Source organism: Periplaneta americana, chromosome 7, assembly GCF_040183065.1.
Source record: "Periplaneta americana isolate PAMFEO1 chromosome 7, P.americana_PAMFEO1_priV1, whole genome shotgun sequence".
NCBI lineage: Eukaryota > Metazoa > Arthropoda > Insecta > Blattodea > Blattidae > Periplaneta > Periplaneta americana.
Genome location: NC_091123.1, coordinates 101053690 through 101072484, shown reverse-complemented (window position 1 = coordinate 101072484; position 18795 = coordinate 101053690). Strand labels below are relative to the sequence as shown.

General features: G+C 32.4%; 1 long non-coding RNA gene across 1 annotated transcript; it reads right to left on the bottom strand.

Moving 5' to 3' along the window:
* Window positions 1-13746: 13746 nt before the first annotated feature.
* Window positions 13747-15467, bottom strand: LOC138702722 (uncharacterized). The gene is made up of 2 exons (XR_011332877.1): window positions 15177-15467; window positions 13747-14568 (listed from the first exon to the last, which is right to left on the bottom strand). It is a non-coding gene; the product is annotated as an uncharacterized lncRNA (long non-coding RNA).
* Between the last annotated feature and the right edge of the window lie 3328 nt (window positions 15468-18795).

The window sequence follows — 18795 nt, the reverse complement described above, 5'->3', positions numbered from 1 at the left end:
CTGAGAACGAAATTCAAAATCTGTGACTGTTGTTTCATATGTATGTGGTAGTGAATGACCGAAAAACGAACTTGTACCAGTAATTGACCATGGTCCAAAGTTAAGTGGTCACTGGAGGCTAGAGACATTTACTAGTTCATATTCAAATGAGTTTAAATTAACAATTGAAATCCTTAAAATTTATTTTTCTGCAAATCAGCCCAATATGGCGCATGAAGGAAATAAAACGAAGAAAACATACGGATGTTTTCAATATAGCGAAGGAGATCTCTATGTAGCTGTAGAATCAATACGTAGAAATCAAATCAGTACCAATACGGCTAGCAAAGAATATAACAATTCCAAAAGCTACTTTAATAAATAAATTACATGGAAAAGTACCTTTGGAGCAAAAACTGGGTCCCATAGCTACATTAACGAAAGAAGAGGAAGGCCGGTTCGAAAATTGGATTATTGCTGAAACCAAATTGGTGTTCCCATGCATCACGACGAAGTTAAAGACTCGGTTCAGAAAGTTATGAAAGACATTAAACGAAATAACGCATTTAATAGTGGTCGCCCAGGATAAAAATGGCTGGAATGTTTTCTAAAAAGAGATCCTTTTGTGACAATAAAGAATACAGAAGTTATATTCAGAGCTTTGGATGTCATCTAGTGCAATCCTCTGGTTCCAAATAATCATAGATTTGTAAATATTCAGAGAAATATTGCAATAGTAGAAGATACTCCTGTCAATTTTTTTGGTTCCTAATAATAGTGAATCTGTAGATTCTAATAGAAATGCAGCAATGACATTTGAAGAATATTGTGATGGAAATAATGTGTAGAATGAATGTGTTGAAACTAACAGAATTACTGGAAATGGAATCCAGAATATTATTCCAAGTGATGTCCTCGACAAAGAAGTATTATTAATGATATGATTGTTGCAGAACCATCTGAGATTGGAAATGTTGAAAGTACTATGGAGATTGGAAATGGGATCCAAATTGTCAGTCCAGGCAATGATGTTGATGGAAGTTGCATTAATAAATTAAATGGTATAGGACCATCAAGTAATGTGACACCAGAAACTGTCTGAAACAGTAATTTGCATTGGCCAAAAATAGAACAAAATAATGATAAGAAAATAATATAAAAGGAACTCCTCCTGATGTTCCATTTGCTGTAACTTCTAAGGAGTGGAAAGAGTATCATGATAAAAGAAAAATGAAAGAAGAGAAGTAAAACGTGAAGAAACAACGCAAAGAAAAAAATAGAAAGAAACTAAAAAGAAGAGAACTCTGAGACAAACAAAAAAGAAAAATCTATCTGAGAGCGAAACAGAAATTGACTCAGGTGTAATGTCACTTGTATCTGACACTGATTCAGGAAACATTGACTTTTTTAATTAATGTATAGGCCTAGTTCTTAACCTAGTGCTATCACTACATTAGACGAAGTTATCTACCGCAAAAACTAATACATCATTGTGAAATATAAAGGAACATATTTTTCAGGGATATTGATGAAAACGGATAAAACGGAATCAGAAGTGAAAGTTGTGGAAAGATGTGCACTGGATTCTTGGAAGTGGCCAAATAAAATTGACCAAATTTAGTAAAAACATCGTAATATTGTCGCAAAAATTACTACGCTTACATTACCATAAAAATATATATTATTTATTCACTGCTTGAAATAAATTTCTAAGTTAAAACTAATTGAAGAGCTTAATTTTGATACAAGCAGCCTATCAAAAGCAATTATTTGTATACATTTGACTACATTATTCTTACAATGTAGCCTCTTGCGAGTAATTATAAATCAAATTTGTAATGGTATTGGAAAATCAAAACGGTAAAAAAGGCCTAGTTATACATTATATAAAATATTTTTGAATATTAAAAAATTTCTCAAGAAATTTATATTTTTATTCCAGTTCTTACATTTAAAATTATTCGACCGAAAACCATAATAGTAACCACATAATATATAGTACACAATTATATTATCATTGCACAGAGCCCCAAAACACAGTCTATTCCAATTATTTATCATTTGCCATTTGCGGTCATTCACTAGTGCTCATCTGGTCAACTACTAGAACAATATGGTCATTCACTGGTGATTTTTAAATCATAAAAATTTGATGCCATAAATTTAACCAATATAAGAGAAATATTAAAATTCACTCATTACATGAGTATTGCAAGTCTTCAGGAACCAGCGAAACCTCTTACTTATATCGAATGCCTATTGTTATAAGTGGTTATATTCAAATATTCTTATCAAGGTGCTTAATTAGTCATTCACTAGTGCAACTATCCTAGATGGACGTGATTCACATAGCCGTAATTCTTACACTCTTAACTTTGCAGTAGAAAAGGGATTATGCATGTTTTGTCTTTCTTCACACACCACAGCCTGGCTTCAAACAGCAGATAGTGGTCTGTTTGGTCCTCTGAAGAAAGCTTACAACAGTGGTGCTACAGCTTTCTTCAGGCAACATAGGAGATCTTTTATGAAGGTCGAATTTGCTTCCATTGTCAAAGAAGCATGGAACAGATATGTCAATGTATGTCTGGCTGTAAATGCCTTCCGAGATTCAGGCTCTTTTCCACTGCACAGGAATGTCATTCCCGAATATGCTTACATTGGCACTGCAGCATCAGGTGACAAACCTACAATTCATACAATTCCTTCCACTGATTCAAATGTCTTAGAATCTCCAAACGTAATTCATGGCCAAAGAGTCACATCATCTGCTAAAGGCGTTACGCAATAACCATCACAAATTGCTTATACAATATATAATATAGTTATATTTTCAACTATTTTAAGTGTTTTTCACTTCTTTCAGTTGACTGTGATTCACGTCATTAATACTCATTTTACCCCCACAATTGGGGGAATATGGGCAAAATACATTAACTTGCATTTTCCAGTTTTACTTGCATACGTTTAGGAGTAAGCAGTCAGGATTCTTATATAATAGAGCTAAATTGTTAAGAAACATAGCTGCAAAATTAATTATTAGTAAAAACCTAGAAATATTGCACCCGAAATAGTACTAAAGTGCCCATAATCCCCCGACTTCCCTTTATTGCGTTTATAAAAACTCCAAAGAGTAACACTCATCATATTTCTCATTTCAATTTACCTGAAGACGGTTATAGAATAAACTTCTAAACGCCGTGAGCTATTATATTCATAATCAGCCGTAGAAAATGTCGAAGCCTTTCCTCTTGATGGAAATTAGAATATTTGTGCATAATGTCAGATTAGATTGACTTCCAGATACTAAATATGAATAACATCCTTCCAATAGCTTAAGAAACATCACTTTATATAGACAAGTGGCGTACGAAAATATTTACATCAGTCCTAATACCGGAAATTAAAAAAAAAAAAATAAATAACAGAGGGTTTTGTTGTATTAACTGGTTTTTAATATGGAGGTGTATCAGATATCAAATCACACACATTTAATAAAGCTGATGTATCTTAGCTAGAAAATAAAATAAAAAAATTGTTTCTTTGCGTTTAACCTGGACACCTTTGATAGATACTAGTGTAGAGACACTTCTTGCAAGTATCAGAAGAATCCCATTGTAATTACAGATTTCATAAGCATTTTTATTATTTAGACGCCCGAGAAAATTGTACTATTAATATTTTTGTTCGTTTGCATAGAACCCTGCAACTTTGGATAGAAAAAGGTATAGGCACATGAATTTAACACTTTCTGAAAGATAATTTCGAATCGGACTTATGAAACTTATCATTAATCAGATAGTATATATTCTTCAATACAAATAAATATCAATAGTACAAGAAGTATTCGGATCCAGTGGGATTAATGACGACATTTTTAACGAACTAAGGAGTGGAAATTATTAAGAAAGTCTAGGTATTCCAAGTAACTCCTTTCTCAGAACTTCTTGAAATAGAGAAATTATTAAGTGTTTTGAGATAATGGATGATACTAACATGGATGGTAATAATAATCAAAGTACAGACCTAACACGTTGTGATATCAGTTCGTTGTTTGGAAATTGCTTCGGATTGGGAGGCACATAGATCATAAATGTAAGCAAAGATCGCCTGGTACAGAGTGTAAGAAGAGTGATTGACACACAAAATAAAATACTCGCTCAGTATTGTAGTATGATAAGATAGATGGAAATAAACCATTTTCGCCATACAATTATACGCAATGCTTATACCTCCTGACCTCTTATCTGATAATATTTGAACAGATTTTGAGAAAAAACAAACGCCTCACAGCCGCAAGAACATGGGAGAGATCCACCACCAAGTTAAACATATAGGCCTATACTGAAACAGTATTTGATTGAATCTGCAAGCAGGAAGGTTCAACGTATCTACACCCCAGAAGACTGGGTGTAAATTATCAAGCCCTCTAAGCGGAAGAATCCTCACATTTACCTTGTATCTAATTGGACTGGTTGACTGGGTGGTTAATCGATACTTACTTATAAATGGATTTAAGGAACTCGCAGGTTCATTGCCGCCCTCACATAAGCCCGTCCTATCCTGTGCAAGAATAATCCCATTTCTATCATCATATCTCACCTCCCTCAAATCAATTTTAATATTATCCTCCCATCTACCTCTCGGCCTCCCCAAAGATCTTTCTCACTTGGGTCTCGCAACTAACACTATATGGGCTAGTCCGTATGAAATCGATCAGTAAAAAACCTTGCATTTTTTATGCACTAATTTTTTCCCTATTTATACAATGTGATGAGAAGACTGCATTTGCAAAAATATACTATCGAATCAAACAGTTTTCGTGTTGTTGAGCGACAAATTTAGCGTATTTTAGAGAAACAAACCTCTTTCAGCGCTCAGGACTCTAGAACCATTTACTGCAGAACATTGAACGGGAGCTCATTTTCAAGCTGACATTTGGTAGGTTATGCTAAGAAGTAATCCTTACTTTTATTGTATACAGAGAGACAGATATTGTTACTGTTAGGCTTTTTGCCCATTTGTAAAAATGTAAAAAGAAATATCGAGAAAAAACCTCGCATTATTAATAGAGATTCGGCATTGTTTGCTTAGTGGCACGGTAATAAGTTTCGAAGGTATTAAATAAATTATTTTCACACGCCTAGACTTGAATGGCGCAGTACCGCACGCACTGGCCGAGAGGTGAAGATAAGCGAGTGTTGGGAGGAGGAGTCACGCCACCCTCTGAGACAACAGTGTGACATGTTTAGTCTCCAGTATGCGAGCAAAAGTAGCCAAGTTGCGTGTGCATGTGCATGTCTTGTGAGTCAATATTTTTCAAGATTATATTTATTATTATAAGTTGTTCGATAAGGCATATTTGTGAAACGATTCCCTAATCAGAACAATATCTATCAAATTATTGAGTTAAATGCATGTCTTTCGTGAGCGCTTCCGTAATATAAACATTTTCTACATTACAACAAAATTTATTTCACAGGCTGCTTAAAATGAAGGACAAATCTTACTCAGGTCACCGCTGCTTCAATCCCCTTCAACTTACGTGTCACAAAATGGTCAATGTTAGAGGGCTTTGGAAACTATCCCGTTCGATTGCAGAAAAAATTGGTATAGCTGAAAAGTACCAAAACATAATTCGATTATGTGCATATTGCAGATTGAAAGTAAATAAATCACATTCTTTAGATAACGCAATTCAATCAAGAAATGTCATAGAAGAAAATGTTCAGCCAACTTGAAGTGTTCAAAGTGTTCAAGTTGAGAGTAGTGATAATATCAGCAACAGTAATAATGAAGAATCGGGCAAGAGTGAAGCGGAATGTGTTGACAAGGCAACCCTCACGCCTTTAAACGAAAGACTCACTGTGATTGGCGTGAATCCGGTGAAAAAGAAGAAAATATATCAGATAAAGTATCCCCAAACTTCACTAAAACAGATGGAGACGTCACTGAAAGAAAAGGATTTCCATCATTGTGAAACATGTAGTGATTCTGCAAACGAACCGGGTAATGAAATGCTGGAGAACCTTAAAACAGCGTTCTGCCTGGCCCAGGACAGAAAATCCAAAATTCAAATCCTCAACCTTCTCCCTTCTTCGTGGTCCGTTTGGAAGATCCAGAGTAACTTCGCTACAACCAGACATATGACTTCCATCGCAAAGGACTTTAATATAAGAGATCAAATTATGTGTGCTCCAGAAAGCAAAATTATTTCAAACGCTTTACGAATCAGAAGAATTTAGTAGAACTATTACTGGAAAAAGAGATTTTGTAACAGTTAGAGAACATGACAAAAAGAAGCAGATACAAGAACAATTTGTGCTTTGTAATCTTTTGGAAATCTGCAGAAACTTCATGGACAAACATCCTGGTGTTAAAAGTGGATTTTCTAAATTCGCCGAATTAAGACCACAGCATTGTATTTTAGCCGGTTTGTGTGATACACATACTGTTTGCGTTTGCATGCTGCATCAGAATCTAAAGTTAATGATAGATATTGCAAAATTCCCAGAACAACCAAAAGTGGAGAATTAGGCGTAGGCCTACCTATGAAATCCTACCAAGACTGTATTGTAAGAATCATTTGCAATCCACCACAACCTTCATGTTATTTTGATAAGTGTGCTGAGTGTCCCGGAACATTGGATTAAGAAACACAATTACAATCTGTTTTTGATAGAGCTTTGATAGACTCAATTTCATGTAAACTATGGGTAGCTACAGACAAAACAACATTAGAAAGCCTGGAAAAGTCTACAGGTGAATTTATAAATGTGTTAATTCGAAAGTTAGATGCACTCAAAAACATTCATTTATTGCGAGCTAACAAAGAATGTTTTATGAAGAAACAAAAATTAATCTAAAGCATTGGGAATTCCTAGTGACACTAGACATCTCTGAAAATTATGCTTTCATTATTCAAGATGAAATACCTGGATTTCAATGGAACAAAAATCAGGCAACGGTACAACCGTTTGTGGTTTATCATAGGAACAATGACACTGAGTACTGTGACTCTTTTGTAGTTATATCCGAATGCCTGAATCATGATACTGTTGCAGTCCACCTCTTTAAAAAACAAATAATTAATTTTTTGAAACAGAAGTATGACAAGGTGGAGAAAATATCCTATTTCAGTGACGGTGCTCCTTCTCAATATAAAAACAAAAAGAACTATATCAATCTATGCTACCATGAAGAACATTGGCATGAAGGCAGAGTGGCAATTCTTTGCTATTTCTCATGGAAAGGGATCTTGTGACGGAATTGGAGGAACAATAAAACGACAGGTAGACAGAGCCAATTTCCAACGTCCAAACCATAACCAAATCATCACTCCGTTTGAATTATTTTAGTGCCCAACAGCGATTTTGACAACCATAATATTCTGCTAAGTCAGCAAAGAAGTTTATGCAAGGGAGGCTAAGGAGCTGATGCCCAGGTTCGAATGCGCACGCACAGAACAAGGGACTTTGTCGACACATGCCTGCATTCCTGTCTCCAAGTCAAACTTGTGACAAAAAATATAAAGAAATCTATCGAATTCATGTCAACGAAGTTTGATTCTGTAATAAGTGAAATAAATAATGTAAAAGATGAGTTAAATGAAGTACGAAAAGAAAACGACTTTTTGAAACGTGATATCAACAAACTAGGTGTTCGACTTCAGGATTTGGAACACTACAACAGCAGGGACAATATTGTGTTATATGGTATTCAGTCTACTAATAATGAATCAGTGAATGAAATCGTAAAGACCGTTTCTACAATTATTGGTGCAGATGGTTGTTTTGAAGACGTTAGTGTCACACACAGACTGCCGACACGCCCTGGGAAACCAAGACCAATTATTGCGTGGTTTGCTAAACATTCAAGTCGCTATCTATGGCTAAGCCGTTTCCGAGAAGAGGCTAAAAATAACAAAGAAGGATTCGGCCTTCCAATTCAAACAACTTGTCAGCAATTCCAGCCTGGTTTGGTCACAGCTTCGGATCATCTTACGCCGTTCATGAAAAATCTGTTCAACAAGACAAAACTTACTGCCAGAGAAAAAGGTTACAAATTCACTTGGCTTAAAGACTGCAAAATTTTTGTTAGGAAAAATTAAAATTCCCAAGTGAATAGAGTGTTTGATTACTATGATCTTGAAAAATTGTAATTGTTAGGCAATTACACCTATTGAGTATTTTCATTGTATTATTTATATTTAACTGTCATCATTGATAACAATAATAAAAACAAGCTATATAACAATGTAGATAATTATTATATCAAGTGTAACCCAACAAAAATATTTAATGACATACCTAACTTTGATAATTATATTGCTAACTGTAAACATTTTAATTTAAAACTGATTCATTTAAACATTCGTAGTATAAAAAAGAATTTCTCCGAATTTTGTGCCTTCTTACAATACTTTTCTTTCAATTTTGACATAATAGTACTTACTGAAACTTGGCTTCGTTATGATATAGGTTTTGACATACCAAATTATAATAAGTTTATTAAACCTTGTAAATACAATAAAGGTGATGGCATTGTAGTGTATTTTAGAAATGATATTGAAGTGTCAGCTTCAGATATTGAAATCTTAAATTCAAACTGCATACATTTTAAATTTAATTTCAACAATACTATTATTGAGTTAACGGCAATATATAGATCCCCCAATTTAAACAAAACAGAATTTATAAATGATGCGGAAAGTTTTCTAATAAATAACCACATTATAGTTGGAGATATTAACATTCAAATTCTAGATGACTCTATGGATGACTTAGGGCATAGATACAGTATATGAATATCATGTATGAATTTGTTTTTTACCAGTTATTAAAATCCGTAACTAGACCACAGTCGAAAAATTGTCTTGATCATATTTTCTTTAAAACCAATAACAAACTACTTGAATTTATACCAAGTGCTTATGATAGCAATATTACTGACCATTACACAACCTCTTCTTTCATTACATTTATTAATAAAGTAGATTTTGATGACTCTCAGACTTATAAATATACAAGTAATATCAATTATTAGAATGACCTCTTGTAAGATAAAGTAATAAAATATGGGATACTGTAATGAGTTGTAATGATCCCGATAATGGTATCGAAATTTTTTATCAAATTTTAAAAACGAATATTATAAAGCACATAAATAAAACTACTCAAAAAGTTTCTAGTAAGTTTAAAAATATTAAACCATGGATTAAAAATGGTATAGTTAAATAAATCCGTACGAGAGACAAACTTGAAAGCAAATTAAGAAAAGAATCATTTAATATTATTTTAAAAACAAGTTTAAAAAATTTCGTAACATATTATCTAACGTAGTAAAGAGAGAGAAAGCTAATTATTTCTCTATCAAATTAGAAAAATATAGCAGTAATTCTAAAATGTTTTGGCAAACTGTGTGAGAAGCGGCAGATATTGAAGTAAATAAAAAAGAACAATTTAATGAGATTGTTTCTCGAAATGGTTTAATCTTAAGAGATAAAATACACACTGCAACAGAATTTAACTCGTTTTTTACAAACATTGGCTTGGATATAGTATCGTTTATAAAAAATGTCAATTTTCTTAGCAATGTAACTTCAGTAAATGTTTGTATGTATCTTTACCCCGTAACAGATGACGAAATAATCAATAGAGCCAAAACTTTAAAAAATAATGTATCACCTGGTCCTGATAACATAAGTGCTAAAATACTTAAGATGGTTATAAATTATATTGCCAAACCTGTAACACATATTTTTCATTTATGTTTTCTAAATGGCAAATTCCCAAATAAATAAAAAATGCAATTGTGAAACCTATTTTTAAAACAGGAGACAAAAGAAATATGAACAATTATAAACCAATATCATTAGTTTCATGTATTTCAGAATTACTAGAAAAATGTATTAAAGTTCGATTAATGAATTATCTTGATAAACATAATATATTAAATGACAATCCATTTGGTTTTCGAAAAAAATTCAGTGCAGATAATGCAATATATGAAGTTACTAAACAAATTTTTAGAGAATTTGATTGAGGTAACAAATGTATTGGTATTTTCCTGGACATAAGTAAAGCATTTGATACAGTAAAATATGATATTTTAATTCAGAAATTAGACCTATTAGGAATCAAAGGTAATGCTTGAAAAAAATAAATAAGATCGTATCTTAATGACAGAATTCAAATAACGAAAATTGACAATTATTCAAGTGAACCTTTAATTATTAATATAGGTGTTCCCCAAGGCACAGTTCTAGGCCTAATATATATTAATGACTTATTAAAAATTGACTTACAACAATACAATGGTGTTCACTATTCTTATGCAGATGACACAGTTTTACGTTTTGGTGGAAAAACCTGGTATGATGCATATAATAATTCAAATATTGGACTTAAATTAATAAAAAAATTGTTTGACATAAATTATCTTTCTATCAACGGAAAATGAAACCATAATTATTCCATTCTCATTATCTAAAAATGTAACAAACCTCCTACATCTATATTAAGTATTAAATTACGTAATTCTGATTGTTGTCTTATACAGTGTAAATGTCCGATTATTAAAGAGTCCTCTGAAGTTAAGTATTTAGGCATAATTTTCGATAATCATTAAAAATGGAACCATCACATTAATTACCTTTGTAATAAATTACGTAAAATAGTATATTATTGTGTTTTATTGATGACTTATTTGTCAAAAATTTATTACATACAATATATTTAACTTTATTTCAATCGGTAATTATGTATGGAATTACAGGCTGGGTTAGCTCACTTAAATCCAATTTTAATCCAATTTATTTATTACAGAAGACAATAATTAAAATATGTCTTTATAAACCTATTGATTTTCCATCTCAAAATTTGTTTCTAGACTTTAATGTACTTAACGTAAAACAAATTTATTATATTTTATTAATAAAATTCATACATAAAAGTCGAAATAATTTTGAATTGTATTCTCATAGTTATGAAAAAAGGTATGAATTCTTTAAGATTTTTTGAACCAAAATGCAACACTGTTACAGTATTTAATCATAGTAGTAATTTAGGCCCACGAATATATAACAAATTTATATTTAAATGCCCTAATCTTGTCAATTCTAATAGTCCTAGTATTAAATTTATAATGTTATGTATGGATTTTATAAAAATTGAAAAATTGTAAATTTAAATTTATGTACTATAATTGCACAGTAGACATAAGACAAATTGTATTGTATAATTATTAATTGCAATTCAGAAATCCGCCCCTGAGGACGAGTTCTACTCTTTCAGGGGCGAGCTGAAGTTTTTCTGTATATATTATATTATATGTTACAATTATTAGCAAAATAATAAATAAATAAATAAATAAATAAATAAATAAATAAATAAATAAATAAATAAATATTCTTCTGCAGAAGGGGGCGTGGAAGTCCTCTACAAGAAACAGCAACATTTGGTGAGTAAATGTTAGGATGCAGTCTTCTTTCTTTCGTCATTTTACGAAAACTTGTGATGAAGCTAACACAGTCATGCGCTGCTAGACGACAATTGTCGTGTTTATGTCTCTTGGCCTTGCTTGCCTTGGCTAGCTCCCGCCTCACAGTCAGCTTAGTTCACGAGCGTACTATTTATTTTCTTTATTTGATATTTCCAATACTCTCTTATCAATGTTCCGCTAGTAAAAATTTGTGTTTATTTGTAGTTGCAATGTAGAATCTAACCATATATTTTAAAAATATTCCGTGGGCAAAGTCATCTTAATGAAGAGAAATCTAAATTTCTCCATTTCCATAAATGTAAGAAAACTGTATATATATCAATATAAACTTTAACTTCTCAGCATCAAAATAAACCATGATTTTGATGATTGGGTCAAAGAGTTTCGGAGCTACAACAGTTTAAATTTGCTAATTTTATGAAAATACCATAAATTTAAATATTTTTAATTTAAACACTATGAAGTTTTAATGCCTCAAACTTTGCACAAAACATTATATCACAGTTAATAATAATAATTTATTTATTTAATCTGGCAGAGCTAAGGCCAGTAGGCCTTCTCTTCCGCCCAGCCAGACTCTAATTCTAATTAAATACAATTGCTTACATAGTTATTACATTAATATCTAGATCATAAAACAACATGAAAGTAAATAATGAAAATTGGATAACTAATGTTAGTGTGACAATAATAAACATTCGTTAGAAATAGTTATAATAATAATAATAATAATAATAATAATAATAATAATAATAGTAATAATAATAGTAATAATAGTAATAATAATAATGAGATAAATTAGATATTTATATGTGATATAAATAACAATTGAACATTGAGAAACTTGAAACAGCTATTATTGTTAACAAGAATTGTTAGAAATATATCTCGTTAGCCTATTCTTAAATTGGTTTGATGTCCGACCGTTGCTTACGAGATTACACAAGCTGGCGCATAGAGCTTCAAAAACGAGTCTGAAGTGGTTCCCTCGTAATGCCAATTCCGCCGCTCTGAGCGCTGTTCTGCCCTATATATTCATAGCAGAACACTTAAAAGACATTGACATTTGGGACATTTAAAGGACTCACCATTGCTTATTAAATGCTTCGTACAATATTTTATGGACAATAGACGTAATTTGCAAACTTCTACTCCTCAATTATATTACAATAAAAGGCTGTCATTCTTGATATTAAAACATATTACATATAAACTGAGGGACTGTCTGCTCTGTACTTCAGTTCATACCGCAAACATTTCCGGAAATAAATTAACTTGACATCTTACATATACGCACTATAGCCTACCCTTTTCACCTAATATTATTAATATTGTTATTAAATAAGATATTGCAATTAATTAAGGTACTGCATTATCTTTAATTTCCTTGAATTCATAATTAAGCATTTGCAAGAAGGCGTAAATTTTCCCTCTCTTTTAAAAAAAATACGAACGTCACAATAATTGAGAGGTATAATTATTACGCGATTTTTTCTTGCAGTAGTGAAAACATTTCTATAGGCCTACTGATTAATCTATTGAGCATAGTAATAGTAAACGCTGTAGTATTCTTTTCTGAAGACAAGATTTTCGCAAGAACTGAAGTGCGACACATGTAAAGATGAGGAAATGTCCCTCTTTCTTTTGAGAAAACTTGTGAAGCCACTACTGGACAATATTGCCAAAGATATTTCCAGTAAATACGAAGTGATTAGGAAACTTAATCAGAAGCCCATAAATAGAAAAGTGCTGAAAGTGCAATAAACTGGGCCATTTCTTAATTACATATAGAACACTGGAACTGACTATCTACAAGGACCCTCGTGTTATAAATATTATGATTATTTCAGATTGTGATACAGTCATAAGCATACATTCCTAAAACTTAAAAGTAACAATGAGGATGCCCTATGTTATAGGAAAGTTTTAAACGTGTACATTTAACTTTTTTATGAATAATTTCCTGATCAAGATTTTCATTAACTATATGCCAAACTTTTGAAGTGAAGAGTGCAGTAAGAAACTGTTGGACATCTGATCAGTATTTTAATCATGTGCTGGTTACAGTATATTAGATGCCTTCTTGAATATACCTGATGAGGTATGTATATGAAGTTTGTATCGTCAGTATTCAAGTAGCCTACTTATGTATGTAATTTTTATTATATGTACAGAAAAAATTTAGCTTATGTGATACTATGAAGTAATCTCTCACGAAATAACAAGGAAGAGAAAGGTGCTTAAATTTAAATATTGAAAACAGGATGATAAGAAGAAAATAATTTTTACTTCCTTTCAATTATTAATGAAACCTGGCCACTCACCATTCGCAGTTGATTTCTATGGTTACAGGTCTATTCTTCATATTCTGTAGCTTTCAAATAATTTCTAAAATAAATATTACGCCTACTTAGCTCTTGTAAAACGAAATTTTCACTTTCACTTTCAACGGAACACTCACTTATATTCAGTTCTTGTATCTTGCAGTAAATTATCCATTTGTGATCATCTTTCCAATATAATCTCCCATTGAAACGACCACTTAAAATCATGAGCTAGAATTTATTATTTTAAAAACATTTCCACGTAAATACTGTTATAATTGTTATGAACCACAATACAAAAGACAACACTGTGAAATTGGATTAATTTACCAAGATCAACATCAATACCGGTAGTATAAAATCACATATAGGCCTAGGCTATATTATTTCATTACTTTATGGTATTAATTAGAAGAATTAATTTTGAAGAATTTACAAATATGCTGAAATAATTTATGACACCTCTCATAGAAATGTAAAAATATGTATGTACATTTTGAAACAATGGGTATAGCACCACTTGAAAATGTTCAGCACTTTAACAGTAACTTGTAAATTGTTCCATCACGTTGTCTATAGTGTTAATTTAATGTAGCACATTTAGAATGAACGTGGTTCACATACATAAGAAGAAATGACGATGAAATGAGTCGAAGACATACAGTTTTCTTTAATTTTTAGCAAATGATGAAGTTGAATATATACTGTTACTTCATATCCTAACATAAGTAGAGTTGCCACCATAGATGTAACACCTCCGTAACACCTGAAATGAATATGAAATAAATTAATGTATTGGTAATGATACAAGAATAAAAAGAAATTAGGCTAGACATAACCTCACAAAATTACAAACACATGCTAAAAAAAAAAACAAAAAAAAAAAACAAAAAAAAACTTTACGTATCCGTATATAATAAAACTAGATATTCTAGATATAATTTGATTCACACGATAACCACCTCAGCCTATTTCGCAGCAGCCATTATTAGTTACCAGTTTGAGGTGCATTACCTAATCTCATACTAACTTTGTTAAGTTCTCTAACCTAATTCACTGATAATTACGTAGCAATACACAGGTCTAAAATACAGACAAATATACATTAATTACCTAATAAGTACAGCATGAAGATAATTCATTACTTTTGTCGGTATTTTCTAAAAGAGAAAGGGAAAACAGTAACAACATTATCTTCAATGTTTACATCACGTCGTTCACATTTTCATTAGGCCTATATCAGTAATGCTTGGTACGTGAAACAATGCATGAAATTATTTTACATTTCGGGTCACATCATTCGAGAGTCGGAAAATGCAATTCGCCACTTTTAACATAGCATTGCTTGTTATATGAGAGAACTTTGACATTTACCTTAACCTATAAAGATACGACCTGTTGGTACAGAGTTCTTCACATAGCAAAACACAGACAATTTTCGAATATAACTTAGCTGAACAAACTTCAAATAACACTGTAATATGCTTGGCATATTTGTAATATTCGTACTCAATGAGTAATGCACAATTAATCGAACTATTTTCACGATGCACAATGCTTTGTAATGGTACTATTCATCATTTCATAGGGCAGGGAGGCGAACCTAGCGGCAGAAATTGTCATGACTCACAGAGACCTACTCTCGATCGTGCTATGCGCCAGCTTGTGTATCTCGTAAGAAACGTGTCCGACAGTCCCTGACATTAACTGTAGGGAATTCCAAAGTCGAGGAACAGCCACAGTGAAAGAAGATGTCTACAGACAGAAAAAGTCTCATTGTACTTAAAAATTGCAAGGTCAATTTTCTTTATATTTTGGTCGATTTGAAATGGAATAGCCTATATATACATTTCTGGGTTCGGCTATACGTGCTACATGCCGTGTCCATCTCAAACGTCTGGATTTAATGTTCCTAATTATGTCAGGTGTAGAATACAATGCGTGCAGTACTGCGTTGTGTAACTTTCTCCATTCTCCTGTAACTTCATCCCTCTTATTTGCCTAAGAATCTTATTCTGAAATACCCTTAATCTCTGTTCCTCTCTCAAAGTGAGGGTCCAGGTTTCACAACCATATAGAAAAACCAGTAATATGACTGTTTTATAAATTCTAACTTTCAGATATTTTGACGGCAGACTGGATGATAAAAGCTTCTCAACAGATTAGTAACAGGCATTTCCCATATTTATTCTGCGTTTAAAATTCTCCTGAGTTTTATTTATATTTGTTACTGTTGCTCCAAGATATTTGAATGTTTCTACCTCTTCGAAAGATAAATCTCCAATTTGTATGTTTCCATTTCGCACAATATTCTGGTCACAAGACATAATCATATACTTTGTCTTTTTGTGATTGACTTCCAAACCTATCTGTTTAATTGCCTGAAGTAAAATTTCCGTGTTTTCCCTAAGCGTTTCTGGATTTACTCCTAACATATTCACATCATCCGCATAGACAAGAAGCTGATATTACCCGTTCAATTCCAAACCCTGTCTATTATCCTGAACTTTCCTAATGTCATATTCTAGAGCGAAGTTAAAAATGTAACGGTGATAGTGCATCTCCTTGCTTCAGCCCGCAGTAAATTGGAAAAAGCATCAGGTAGAAACTGGCTTATACGAACTCTGCTGTTAGTTTCACTGAGATACATTTTAATTAATAGAACTAGTTTCTTGGGAATACCAAATTCAATAAGTATACCGATTATATAAAACTTCTCTCTTAACCGAGTCATATGCCTTTTTTTAAATCTACGAATAACTTACGTACTGTACACATATACTACCATTTTTTCTCCAATATCTGTCGAATACAAAAAATTCAGTATGTAGTCGATCTATTACGCCTAAAACCGCACTGATGTTTCCCAATAATTTCATCTACGTACGGAGTTAATCTTCTCATACAATATTGGACAACATTTTGTACGACGTCAACAGAAGTGAGATTCCTCGAAAATTATCCACAGTTAGTCTTGTCCCCCTTCTTAAAAATATGTACAATTATGGACTCCTTCCATTGTTCTGGTACAATTTCCTTTTCCCAAATAGCAAGTACAAGTTTATAAATTTCGCTAAATAATGCGCTTCCGCCCTCTTGTATTAATTCTGCTGGAAATTGATCAATACCTGGCGACATGTACTTTTTCAGATTTTCCGTCGAAATTTCGACTGCAGTAAGTGTGGATTCGGGTATAAATCTCGCATTAGTTTGTATTTCCATTTCGTCCCGCTCATTCTTGTTTGGCCTATGTACATTTAGTAAGTGCCCAAAATAGTTTTTCCATCTATTCAGGATTGAATGAGAGTCTACAAGCAAGTCACATTCTCATCCTTGATCACGTTTACCCTTGCATGATATCCATTCTTAAATTCCTTTATACTCTTATATAAATCTCGAATGTTTTTTTTTCCAACTATTTGTTTCTACCTCATTCAGTTTTTTTCCTTCAAGTAACCTCTCTTTTTATTCCTACGTGTACGCTTTGCTTCCCGTATTTCATTGAAATAATTATCTCTATTCTCCTCAATTGGATCCTGTAAGAAATTCAAATTTGCTTCTTTCCTTCTTTCTACTACCATGCAACAATCTTCTTCAAACCACGGTTTCTTTTTCTTAGTTTTACAATAACCTATGCTCTGATCAGCTATAATTTTGATACTATCTCTGTTATTTTCCCATATGCTATTAACTTTAATTTACTCGTCATTTCACTCGTGAAAATAACTCATTTGTTTATCGTTCGTAGGTTGTGTTCGTTAATCTCTTCGCTGGTTTGGTTGGTTTAGACAATTGGTCGTTTGATCAGATTGATCAGATTCGTTTCTTTGTTATTTTTCATTTTAATAATTGGGTTTGTTTCATGAAATTGTTTTCTTTAATATGATTTGCTTGATTAATTTGAATTTTTATTTCATAGATTTGGTCTTCCTAATTGACTTCACCGGTAAAGTCGGTTGGTTCATTTTGATCGGTTTGGCAAGTTTAATAGATTTATTCAGCTTCAATGATTCAGTCAGCTGATACAGTCATCAATTTTATCAGTTTAATCGATCTATTTGGTTGTCTTCATCGGTTCGGTAGGTTTAATTTGTTTGACTGAATTGGTTTGTTTCACCATCTTCGTTGGTTTGCTTAGTTTAATTGCTTAGTTGACGGTGGATATAATTTATTTTTTATTTTATTCTGTAGCTAAGATATACCAGCTTTATTAAATGTCTGTCATTTGATATCTGATGTACCTCCATATCTAAAATCGGTTTATGCGACAAAATTAGATTTTTAATGCACTTCAATCACATCCAACATACTAAACATAACTTATTTTATTTCTAAACAGGGGAAATTTTTTCTGAAACATTCTATTTTTATTATGGTAAATGCGTATAATGAAGTGAAGTGCGACATCACTAGACATAGCCTTAATGGTTAGTTGGAGAAGAACAGTGATGGGCTGTCTTTCCTTCACGCCATTATTTCCAGCCATTTTTCTTCTATAACTCGAGTTTCGTCCAAAGACACTCCGTTCCTTTGTGCTAGTGTGATTTATTTTTGCAGTAAGTTATTCTTCCGGGCACTCAGACTCGAAGATATCGTTAGCTGCTGAGTGGTTGCTTCATCAATATCGGGCGGGACTGCGGTTAACGGCCAGTCGCTTTATCTTGACGGACCCCACACCTGTGGATTCACACTCATCAACTCCATAATCGAATGTATGGTGATTGATCTTAAAGCTGTGAGTCGTCCTCAGGGTCGAGTGCTAAACGTGTTTGTCATTTACTCTGAGATTTGACGATTCAAACAAGTGCAAATATGTATAAGGGCGATAAAAATCATTTACATCAATTTTCGGAAGGGAAGTAAATACAGGGTATCCTATATGATGAATTTAATTTACGATACTCAAAAGAACAAACCGCGAACCCTGCAACCATTGACAAACATGCTAATTACTAGACCACAGAGGACGTCTCATGTGGTGTAGATGTTGATT